Source organism: Pinus tabuliformis, chromosome 5_2 (genome assembly GCF_031772625.1).
Source record: "Pinus tabuliformis cultivar Carrire ecotype Pingquan chromosome 5_2, CPIR1, whole genome shotgun sequence".
Classification (NCBI taxonomy): Eukaryota; Viridiplantae; Streptophyta; class Pinopsida; order Pinales; family Pinaceae; genus Pinus; species Pinus tabuliformis.
In genome coordinates, this window is record NC_142306.1 from 379862203 (window position 1) to 379874683 (window position 12481).

The following is a 12481-nucleotide window of genomic DNA, read 5'->3' on the forward strand; positions in this document are numbered from 1 at the left end:
TCGGTTCGTGAACTTCCCAGACTTCATCAAGAAACACCTAGGGTGAAGAAACCTAGTTCCAACACCCTCCCATACTACCTCGGGTGAGACCTCAGTTCGCGCACCGCGTACTGTTGCCGAAAGGTCTGGTAGTACCGAGATTTTCTTGGCTAAACTTGTTGTTGAACCTGGGTCAGGCCCCATGTAGCCAACAAATGGCTCCATCCCTGAGCAAGAGATTGCAATAGACTTACCAGTAGGTATGCAGATAAAAAAATTGGCCAATGGATTCTACGAGGCAAAGGAGGAAGCAACGAGGGTCTAGCTGGACCTCAACCTGAAGATCACGGCACTGTAGGTGAAGGTGCATCCCTTTACATGCTCATAAGTTAGAGAGCAGTGCCACTGCACCATTCAATCAGGGTTGGAAGCAATAGAGCGCGCCATACAGGATTGCACGGGATTGTTGGATCAGTCCCTCTTCATGCTCACCTTGCTACTGGAAGATACAACCATACAATGTCCGGAGATAGAAGCATGGCAGTTACAACAAGCATATGACAATATTAGGGGGACCGCATAGACGATCGCCCTTACTTAGCAACTTGCCAAGACGAAGGAGGCCTAGGCTCTAAAGGAACAAGTGGATGTCACGTGCCAGAAAGAAGCAATGTTTAAATCGTGAATCCAACCTTGGCTCGAGGAAGCATTCACGGTCACCACCATGATCGATGGAAAGTTGGCATAGATGCAGGATACATATGCACTAAGGCAAGAGGTTGCCCCTGACAACAATGCATCGAAGATTCGCACACATATAATACAGCGGATAACAGAAGAATGTACTATGGACGTAAACGAAATGCAAAATTTGTTTGATGGACTCCACGCGAAGATCATCGCACCAGCTGAGTGACTTGGGGCGAGTGACAATGATTTTGTTGGGGGCTTGTTGGGTAGCGGATCCCCTTGTAGCTTGTTTTTGGGGCTTAAAACCCGAGTTTTTGTCAATATAATGTAAAGACCCTGCAAAATGTGGGCATGGAGTGTGAGAGTCTAGGGTTTTCCACCCTAAAATAATGTAATTCAATATAGAATCTGTCGGCCTACCCATGGTCTGCGGACCATGGGATTGTATAAATAGAGTGAGGCTCTAAGGGCAAAAGGGAGTCAGAGTCTTAACTTTGAGAAGTAATATGGGTTTTTAAATGAGGAATTCACTTTGAGTCTGTAAGTCCGAGTGTTGGGTCATAGTAGTAGTAAGAGGCTTTACAGCTGAGTGCATATAGGCCTCGTAGAGTCGGTAGCTGTGTGCACAGACCCGTGTAGCTGAGTGCGCAGGGTGGAGTTGGCATTGTGCTTGGATAGAGAATTAATAAAAGGTAATTTGATTCTGAAATACTATGTGTTTATACTCCTGTTATGTTTGAATGATTAATGAGAATATTGGGTATATGAAATTAAGTTAAGATCTATAATAATAGCATAGTAAGGATAAAGGATCTAGACAACGCCTCTTCATGCTCTGTATAGATCTGCATGAAATCCGTCGCATAAGCTGCAAAGGACAGACAGTTGCATAGACTAGCGCAACCACGCATGATCGGTTTGCAAACTTCCTAGACTTCATCAAGACATCCCTAGGGTGTGGAAGCCTGGTTCCAACACCCTCCCATACTACCTTGGGTGAGACCTCAGTCCATGCACCTTAGGTTGTTGCCGAAAGGGTCGGTAGTACCAGGATTTTCTTCGCTAAACTCAATGTTGAACCTAGGGTAGGGCCCATGTAGCCAACACTCTGCGACTATTGCCCACACTCCACAACGCCTGCAAGTTCGAAAAACCATTTACTATGTAAAATCAGCCACGTTGCGTATTAATTATTTCCTCTATCATGTATTAATGCCAAATTTGTATGTTGAAGTGAGAGACTTGAAGAAAGGAGAATAGTTGAGAAAGTTTTGAGAAGCTTTCCAGCAAGGTTTGATGCCATTGTTGTGGCCTTAGAAGAGACAGAGGATCTCTCAAAGTTCTTAGCGAATGAGCTTCATGCGTCACTAATTTCTCATGAACATAGACTGAATAGAGAAACAACCTCCTCGTTGGAGCATTCCTTCAAGGCACAAGTTGCATTTGGTCAAGGTCGAGGCAGAGGAAGATCATGTCCTAGAGGAAGAGGAAGAAGCCCACACAAAGGTGGAAGAAGCAACCCTTCAAGCTCATGTGGAAGGGGCAACAATCAAAATCCAAGTCAAGGCCCAAGCCAAAATCAAGCACAAGGTTAGAGGTATGATAAATCTCAAGTCCAATGCCATTACTATAAGAAGTATGGTCATTATGCAAATGAATGTAGAAAGAAGCAATATGACATTAGTAACAAAGAAAGTGTAAATTTCACAAAAGAAAATCAGAACCATGATAGCATGTTTTTAGCTTGTAATGTAGCACAAGAAAAGCAATGTGATATCTGGTATCTAGAATCAGGGTGTAGAAACCACATGTCAGGGAACATAGAAATACTTTCCAATCTAGATGAAAGTGTGAAATCTCAAGTGACATTAGGGACTAATAGCAAAGTCTCTATCATGGGCAAAGGAAGAGTTAATATCCTAACAAAGAAGGGGGAGAAGAAGTAAATCTCATATGTTTACGTTGTCCCCTATCTGAAGCATAACCTCATAAGCATTGGACAACTCATGCAAAAGGGATACAATGTCTTCTTCAACAATGATGTATGCACAATTTTGGATAGGCCTCCAAGAAGACAACGGATTACCAAGGTTCATATGACAAGAAATAGAATGTTTCCCTTAAAGATATGATCAGATTTGAAAGAAGAAGGTGCACAAGCAGAACTATCAATGAACTCAGAAGATGATGGAAGAAAAAGGCAGTTGTCACACAAGAACCATCAAGCAGAATTTAAAGATGAAAATTGGTTATGGCATTTGATATTTGGTCATCTCAACTTTGGAGGTTTGAATTTACTGCATAAGGAAGGCATGGTGAAGGGTTTTCACTCATAGAAAATTCAAATAGCCTATGTGAAGGATGTATCTTAGGAAAAAAACATAGAGAGACATTTCCAGCAGGAAAGTTAGTAAGGGCAAAGGCACCTTTGGAGATTGTACACTCAAATTTATGTGGACCAATGCAAAAACCATCAATTGGTGGCAGCCATTATCTATTGACATTCATAGATGACTACACAAGGAAGACATGGGTCCATGTCCTAAAATAGAAAAGTGAAGTGTTTGAGCACTTTTCCCAGTACAAGGCTCTTGTTGAGAAGCAAAGCGGACACTGCATCAGAGTCCTAAGCACTGACAGAGATGGCGAATACATCTCAAACGACTTCCTTCGATTTGACAGGGATCATGGAATTCACAAGAAATTTACAATAAGGTATACATCTCAACAAAATGGTGTAGTAGAATGGAAGAATAGGACCATTATGGAAATGGAAAGGAGTATGTTGAAGGCAAAACATTTGTCAAGTGATTATTGGGCTGAAACTGTTGTATGTGCAACATATATATTGAATAGATGTCTGACCAAAAGAATCCAGAACGTAGTTCTTGAAGAGGCATGGAGTGGAAGAAATCATAGTGTCACTCACATTAGAGTCCTTGGATGTGTGGCGTATGCACATGTCCTAGATGAGTTGAGGAAGAAGCTAGACAACAAGGAGGAGAAATGCATATTTTTTGGATATAGTGATGAATCCAAAGCATACAAGCTCTACAATCCATTAACCAAGAAGGTCATAATCAACATAGATGTGCAGTTCATAGAAGAAGAAGCATGGGAGGGAAGTTTAGAGAAGACAATCAATGTCAAAGCATGTATACCATAGGAGGACAAGGAGGAATTGACAACAACAAGTAATTCCTCAATAGTGACTCCCTCTACAACTATTCAAGCACAACAAAGTAGGCAGAAAGTAAGACCATCAACAAATAATAAGACAGTGTCACGTAATCAAGCAAGTGCTTCTCCAAGCACGTCGCAAAGCACAACACCAAGTGACATGTGAAACCCATATTCAACAAGCACAAGAGGACTAAAATCAAGAAATCTAAATGGAATTTATGAGCAAGAGAGGTTGATAGTAGTGCTAGTTTGAATTCATTATTTGCTTTGTTTTGTCATGTAGATGACCCAATCCATTTTGAAGATGTAGTCAAAGAAGAAAAATGGGTTTGGAAATGGAGAAATAAATAGAAGCAATAAAAAATGACACATGAGAGTTAGTGAACCTTCCGTAAGGAAAAGAAGTCATTGGAGTGAAGCAGGTCTATAAGACCAAGAGAAATGTCAATGGTAAGATCGAAAGGCACAAAGAAAGGCTAGTTGTCAATGGATACAAACAATAGCATGGAAAAACTAATTCAGAGACATTTATGCCAGTCGCGAGGATGGAGACAGTGTGTACAGGTGTGGCAATCGTCATGCAACATAAATGGAAAGTGTATCAAATGGATGTAAAATCAATGCTCTTGAATGGAGTGCTGAAAGAGGAAGTGTATGTTGTGTAACCCCTTGGTTATGAGGTAGAAGGTCAAGAAGGAAAAGTGTATCAGTTGAGGAAAGCTCTTTATGGGTGGAAGCATGCACCATGTGCATGGTAAAATAGGATAGATGCCTACTTGTTACACAATGGTCTCGACAAATGTGATGGCGAGCCTACTCTCTACATCAAAGAGAGTGATGGTAAGATTCTTATTATCATCTTATATGTAGAGGATTTAATATTTAGAGGCAGTGATGATTTCCTCATCACTGATTTCAAATAAGTCATGAAGAATGAATTTGAAATGACTGACCTGGGGTTGCTAATATATTTTTTGGGCATCTTTATCTATTAAGCAAAGTATGTGGTAGACATTTTGGAGAGGTTTAAAATGCAGAATAACAAGCCCGCTCCAACTCCAATTGTCGTGGGGTTGAAGTTGAGCAAAGAAGATTGCAGTAGCAATGTCAATATGACATTATACAAAAGAATGATAGGTAGCTTGATGTATTTGACCACCGAGGTTCATGGAGACACCCAAGGAGACACATTGGAAAGTAGCGAAAAGGATTGTAAGGTATGTTAATGGGACAAAACAAGGTGGCGTTTTCTACAACACAACAGATGATTTCAGGCTAGTTGGTTACACCGACAGTGATTAGGTAGGAAGTGTCGATGATAGAAAGCACACATCAAGATATGTTTTTCATTTTGGTTCCAGAGCCATTTCATGGGCCTCCAAGAAGTAGCCAATAGTGTCACCATCAACAACAAAAGATGAGGATGTCACCGCAATACCATCGGTGTGTCAGGCAGTTTGGATGAGATGGATGTTGAGGGATCTTCACCATGACCAAGAGTGAATGGAAAAACCTTAGCAATTGCATTGTCAAAGAATTTTGTGTTTCACAAGAGGACCAATAATATTGATGCTAAATATCATTTTATCAAAGAGTTGATTAACAATGATGAAATTGTGTTAAAGTACTACAGGTCATAGGAAAAATATGTTGATATTTTCATAAAGCCATTGGCACATGATTAAGGGGGAGTGTTGGAAATATTAATCCCAACCACCACCTTAAACACGCTAACAAACACCTTCCTTGCCTAGTCAACCACTCCACAACACCTACAAGCTCAGAAAATCATTTACTATGTAAAATTGTCCATGCTACATATTAATTATTTCCTCTGTCATGTATTAATGTCAAATTTGTATTTTGAGATAAATATGGATGTAAAAGTAATTTTGGATGTTGGGAAAGTTAGAGAGTGAGAGTCTGCGAGGTAGTGAGGAGAAAATAGAGGAGGAAATGTTGGTGGGCACGTGAAAACTAGTTTTACAGAATTTTACTGTGCAACCCCAGTGATTCATAAATCGTAGTAAGTTTGTTGTGCTTTTCACTTGCAGCTATAGCCTCCATTTATCACGTGAATTTATTTCCTTATGTTTTGAAATATAATATAAAGTGTGTCTTGTTGTGTTATGGTATTAATATTACACAAGTAAATTTACCACAACCATCTTTTGTTTCACTTTGTTTGGCCATGAGTTATTTCCTATGTTTAATTAAGTCCCTGTGTGGTTGCAATTTCCTCGCCGCGACCTATTTCTAAGCCAGTTGACTTTGCCGCAACCGAATTCCTGAGTGAGACTCCTCTCCTTCACCCTGTAAATTGTTTCTAACAACAAGAGCCTCAAGTGATAACGTCCCTGCATTTATTTTGAATGGAGGCAATCTGGGGGTCATTTATGTATTCTACTTTGGTAAAAATGAAATGAAATTTATATAGTTGTGCAGTTTGAGTGAGTTAATGGTTAAGAGTATGTGTTTCTTTCTAAAATATCATAAATTAGTGTATAAACAAAAAAATGTATTTTTACGTAAAAATGAAATATTTATGATAAAATACACATATTAATTTATTTTACCAAATAAATTAATGTATCGGGAAAAGAAGGTATAAACAAAAGACATATTTTAACATAAAAATGAAGTATTTCTCATATTCCTACGAAAGTAAAATGCATAGATAATTTAGCGTACCTGATGAGGAAGTGTTGAACCTCATAATTACCTTCCCCTTGACATTTGTTCTCACCTTTTCCTCTTAATTTCAAACAAAAATAAAGATCCAATCAATGATAAATGTCATATTTTGTCATAGGAAAGCATTAAAATGATCACCATATTATATTTTCATGTTCTTGCTATTTTAATACATTTTTGAAAATTAGCTAAAGACCGCATCCTATTCTACAACTAACTGTGAGTTCTGTAGCTACTCTCATGGTTTGGTAGGTTAGAAGTGTCAAATGAAGAACTGGGCCACATGGGTGTTGGTCACTCTAATTGTTTTCACAATTCGAGCTCCACATAAATTGTCAACCCGAGAAGGTCTTTTTATTCCAAAGGTAATAGCGCACTGGATATGCTCAATTTCAAAAGCAGTTCAATGTTGTAGTAAAAGAAAGTCACACACAATTGTTAAATTCAGCAATCTATCAATTCACAGTCTACTTAATTAAAGCTGAAGTCAATTAACTTATAGCAGACACGATTTCTCTGTTACAGCAAAAGGGAAATAAATGTATAAAGAAAGAAATCATTCAACTATAGCAGGAACAGGACCCTATTCCTTGGTGGGAACTTCAGCACCTGCTGCCTGGCACTAATCACACTACGAAAGAAGTAACCTTAAGAGGTCAAGACCCTATTCCCAGGAACAGGAATCTTCAGCACTTGGCCTCTCTGTTCTAATCACACTGCAAGTAAAAGAAAGCAATCAATGGAGCAAGACCCTATCCCTCTGTACAGGGATCTTCAGCACATGCTCTCATCATCCACTCGTGCAATCAATACATGTAGCGCTAAGAAACAGAGTATCACAAACCATGTAACTAGTGTTTCAGCAACAGAACTTGAATACAATGCAAATACATAAGAAATAAACAACTACAGGAATGAAGGGGTGAATCTTGTGAGGAAGGCGGGCCCTTTCCTTCTCACAAGATTCCCCAAGAGAAAGAATTAGACTAGAATGCTCAAAACAGGTCTTTATTCATCTGTCAAGAAAACTGGTACATACAAAAGAGGAGACTAGCTCCTGTCTCACACAATGCTGTTCTCAAAATTACAGTTCGATCCCCTCTGATGATGATGTCTCCTCTTTTTAAAGAGGAGACATCATTTACAATTTTACACCAGAGCGAAGATCTCGATTCTGTTCTAAACAAAACTATTCTGTTCTTTCTTAAAAAGAGATACTGTTACAACCGAGACAACAGAAATGCTATCTTCAAGATGATTCAGGTAACCGTATCTTTTGGCTGCTGCTATTATCCACAAAAAGTTCTTCCAGAATCGCAAAAACGCATAGCGGGAGTTGCGTGCTTTGACGGTTGTTTCAGCAACTGCGTTAGCTGTTTCAGCAAGGGACCAGCTGTTTCAACAACGGGACCAGCTGTTTCAGCAACGGAGCTGGCTGTTTCAGCAATGAAGTTCAGCTGTTTCAGCAACGACCGCTCGTTCCCGACAAGGCATATATTATCTGCGATCTTTGACTTGTGTTAGCAACAATGCACTTCAATAATTGATAAAATATAAGAGTATTATGGAATTAAATGTAAGACAGATTAATCATATAATAAAGAGAAGGTTTCCATATACCTTAGGATATAGTGAATGAAAAAGACATTGGAGCTTATGGTTTTGAGAGTAAAATGATATGAAAGTATATAACAAAATGGTACATATTGGAGTCCTAACATCCCCCCCAGCTAAAAATGTTGCATGTCCTCAGGCAACCCCTTCGTCTAAATCAGAGTCTGAGTACTGGGACTGGCAATGCAAATTACTCAGGCAGTAGCTGGAGAAAGTGGCGTCTGTAGGAGCTCGGAATCCGCTGTTGGTCTGCAACCGTTGCCATGCCGAGGCTTCCTCTTCGTCAGTCAATAGGTAATGATTTTGATATTTCTCTGAAGGCAGCCATAAGATTGGAAAACGGAAATGATACCCAATCCAGTTGACTCCACAATGCTGAATGCAATCGATATACTTAGGGACTCTATACAATGCAGCGTGAAAATTGAGAGGGTTAAGAGGATGATAATCCTGTCTTTCCTTATCTGATTGCTGCCAAAAGAGATCATTGGCCTTCAGTGCAGCAGGACCCTTCATTCGAATATGCTCTTGACAATTAAAAAGGATTGAAGCCTGTAATTGCTCTATGTGCTCGCTCATACCTGGCTTCTGCAAGAATTCATAGTACTGTGCTATGAACATGGCTGGGCTTACCGGCTCTGGCCTAATCCACAGGAGTTTATTCTCCTCATTATGACTGCTTGTATTGAACGCAGTCTGCCAAGTGAGCTGATTAGACAGAAATGAAGCAAATGCCCTAATTTGTATATCACCTGCAATTGGAGTAAGATTAATTCTTCTTTCTTCAGGCATGGCTTCATTATGAAGGTAGAGTTCGCACAGCAGATGCTGGTCGCTTTCAGGGGCCTCCTTGAAGGTCTCAACAAATTTTTCTGAAGTCAGTACTTCATGTGGTCTACCATGTGCTATTGATTTAATTTGAAAGTAAGCTAATCGTTCAGCAAGAAAAAGAGCGTAGTTTACAGAAGGTTTACGTGTAACCATCAACTTTCGCACCAATGAAAACATCAGGGCTATCCGTTCCTTAGACTGTCTGGCTTCCTTCTTATATTCCCTGTGCTCTTGCAGTAATTGCTCCAAGTTCTCCCAGTTAGTGTATACAAAGTTTTGCCATTGCAACTTATGCTGTTGTAATACTATATCCTGGTTCTCAGCATGTTCCTTCTTCCATCTGTTGAATTGTTCCAATGGGTCCCATGGCCGAGTCTGTGTCTTTTTAACAGAAGTAGTAGGTTTGGGCACTATTTCCTCTGTCTGTATGGCTGCCTCAGAAGAAATGCATTGAGGCATTATTTCTTCTGTTGGAATACTTGCACCAGTAGTGTGCTGAGGCAGTGTCTCTTCTGCCGAAACAGCTGTTTCAGTAGTAGTATGCTCTGGCGATGTTTCCGCAGCTGGAATATCTGAATCAGTAATCATGTGCTCTGGCAATGTTTCTTCTGCTGGAATATCTGAATCAATAGTCATATGCTCTGGCAATGTTTCTTCTGCTGGAATGTCTAAATCAATAGTGGTGTGCTCTGGCAGTGTTTCTTCTGCCGGGATTGCTGCATCAGTCCCCAAGGGATGAGATATCTCTTGTTCGGTTTCTTCTTCTTCTTCTTGCATCACAGGAGGTCCTACTGGCTCTTGTGGAGCAGTGGGGCATTCCTCTTGTGTTCCCTCTGTCATAATTGTCTCAGGGAGTGAAATTTCAACTACTTTATAGCCTGCATTCTGATAAATGATGCCACACTCTTTGCACATATATTCTATGCATGTCTCCCTGTTCTGCATTGAGGCTACTTGTGCTAATGTATGGAGATTGAGTTCTTTTTCAAAAGCCTCTCGAGCCATGGCTAACTCAGCTTTGTAGGCTTCTATTTCAGACTTCAGGAACTCATTTTCCTGCAGTAGAGATGCCATCGTATGTGGGCCTTGTATGCTAGTTGTTTCTGCTAGAATATTTTGCTGGTGCACAGTGGTAGCTGGTTGTTGCACCACAATGGGTGGCTCTTGTGTTTCATCCATCATGACAGGAATGGATTCTTGTTCACCAGTAACTAGTTCTGATACCACAGTAAATAGTCCTCGTGCTCTATCAGGAATAAATCCTTGTTCCTCAGCAACTAGTTCTGAAACCACAGTGAGTGGTGCTTGTATTTCCTCTATCGGACCAGTCATGAATTCTTGCTTCTTAGTGACTAATGCTGGTACCACAGTGGGTGGTTCTTGTGTTTCATCCACCGGGTTAGGAATGGATTCCCGTGTTTCGGTCTCCAGTTCTGGTATTTCAGTCTCTAGTTCTGGCATTTTATCATCTTGCTTGTTGTGTTCCTGTGCCTCAGTGACTGGTTCTTGTGGGACAGTCACTGGGCACTCTTCAGTATTGATCTGCTCTGTAAATTCTTCTGCCTCAGTGACTGGTTCTTGTGGGACAGTCACTGGACATTCTTCACTAACAACCTGCTCTGTAAATTCTTCTGCCTCAGTGACTGGTTCTTGTGGGACAGTCACTTGGCATTTTCCAATATCCTGCTCTGTAAATTCCTCTGCCTCAGTGACTGGTTCTTGTGGAACAGTCACTGGGCATTTCCCGTTATCAACCTGCTTGGTGTATTCTTCTTCCTCAGTGACTGGTTCTTGTGTTACAGTCGCTGGGCAAGTGACTGGTTCTTGTGGAGCAGTCACTTCTTGATCCATAACCATTGTCGTATTATCCCGAGGTACTGATTTTTGTGGGACTGTGTCTTCGGATGAAGCCGGCTGAGGAGTTCGGGATGGGGATAAGGGTTTCAATACAATAGTGGCAGGGTTAGGGAAAATGGAGGTAGATTCTGCCTCAACAGTCTTTGTCCTCTTTCTTTTTGGTAGGAAGGCAGCAAAATCGCTGCCTTTCCTTTTTCTCGAATGGGAGTGCTTTTTCTTCAGGACAGGGTTTTGCGAAGAGATAGGAATTTTGGATGTGGACCTTGTCCGTGGTCTAGAACTTGTGACTGCTGGGGTTTTCCTTTTTTTCTTAATGGGTGAAGAAGGGGGTGTTGGAGAATCATCACTAGGGACAGGAATAGTAGAGGGTGTTAGCTCTGCTAACTGTGGCGAGCTCGGGGTTGGGTTGACGGGAGAATTCAGGGTTTCCTCCTGTTGTTCTTTATGAGGATTTTCAGACAATTGGGACGTTTTCTCTTGTTGAGGAGTTTCGGGTGGGGTTTGCAAAGGGACTTCAGGTGGGGCCTGCGAAGGAATTTCAGGTAGGGCCTGCAGAGGGATTTCAGGTAGGGCCTGCAGAGGGGGATCTTGCTGAGCAAAACCCCTCTGTATTAGCAGCTGGCATAAGCGGTGATGGGTAAGGGATGTCATGGGAGTTTTGGCTTGCTTACAGTAATACGACATATTTTTAATACAACCAAGCAGGTAATAGGGGATATTAACCAATCTTCCATTTCTCAAATGATTCAGCAGAACAAAGTCGTGATTGTACACTACCTGATAACGCCCTTCACATGTGAGGTAGTGTTTGACGAATTCTGCCACTGATGGCCATGGTTGAGGAAGTGAATGCAGACTGACCCCGCGGCCTCTAGGTTCCACTTGCTCGTCCGGGCGCAAAAAGTCTTGTTGCGCGTTAAGAACGACCGTCTTCCTGCTGAACCAGCGAATACCCTCAGCTGGCAACCCTGATACCTGAACTATGTCATCCTCTGTCACTGAAATGCGAACCCCCCGGACCACTGAGAAATTGCCTTCAAAGTTCTGTGCGAATTCTAATACTTCTTCTGCGTTAAAATCTCCCAACCTTTCAAAATATGCTGTCCACCCTGCTTGTTGGAAGATCTGATATGCTTCCGGAAAGAACTGTAGAAGACTTATGGAGCCGGGCTCACTTCTAATGGCCGCCTTTCCCATGGCTAAAGCTTTGAGTTTTTCCGCAGAGGCACAATTCAGTATTCTCAGACCCTGATCAGACTTAGTTGTTGCAACAATGGTTGCGAAGTCTAAATGACGGCAAAAATGGATATGATAACAGGCGGTAGGTTGGTGCATGCGAAATAATCATTCCATTTTTGGAATTCCCCCCCCCTACGTATGGTATAATAATGATTGGACGTGGGGAGATATGCAATCATTATGAAATGAAATCCTCTCTTTTAATATGATTTAACCGAATTACATAAAAAACCATATACCTTATACTTTACCTTTAATTAATAATTCGAAGTATCGGTTGCAATAGCCTTGAGTGATCATGGAAGGGTCTGTGGATTGAAGGTGTAACTGAGTCTGGTATATGCCAAATAATTTTCACCAAGAGTATCGTGAAGAACCAGAAAGCTTCTGTAAG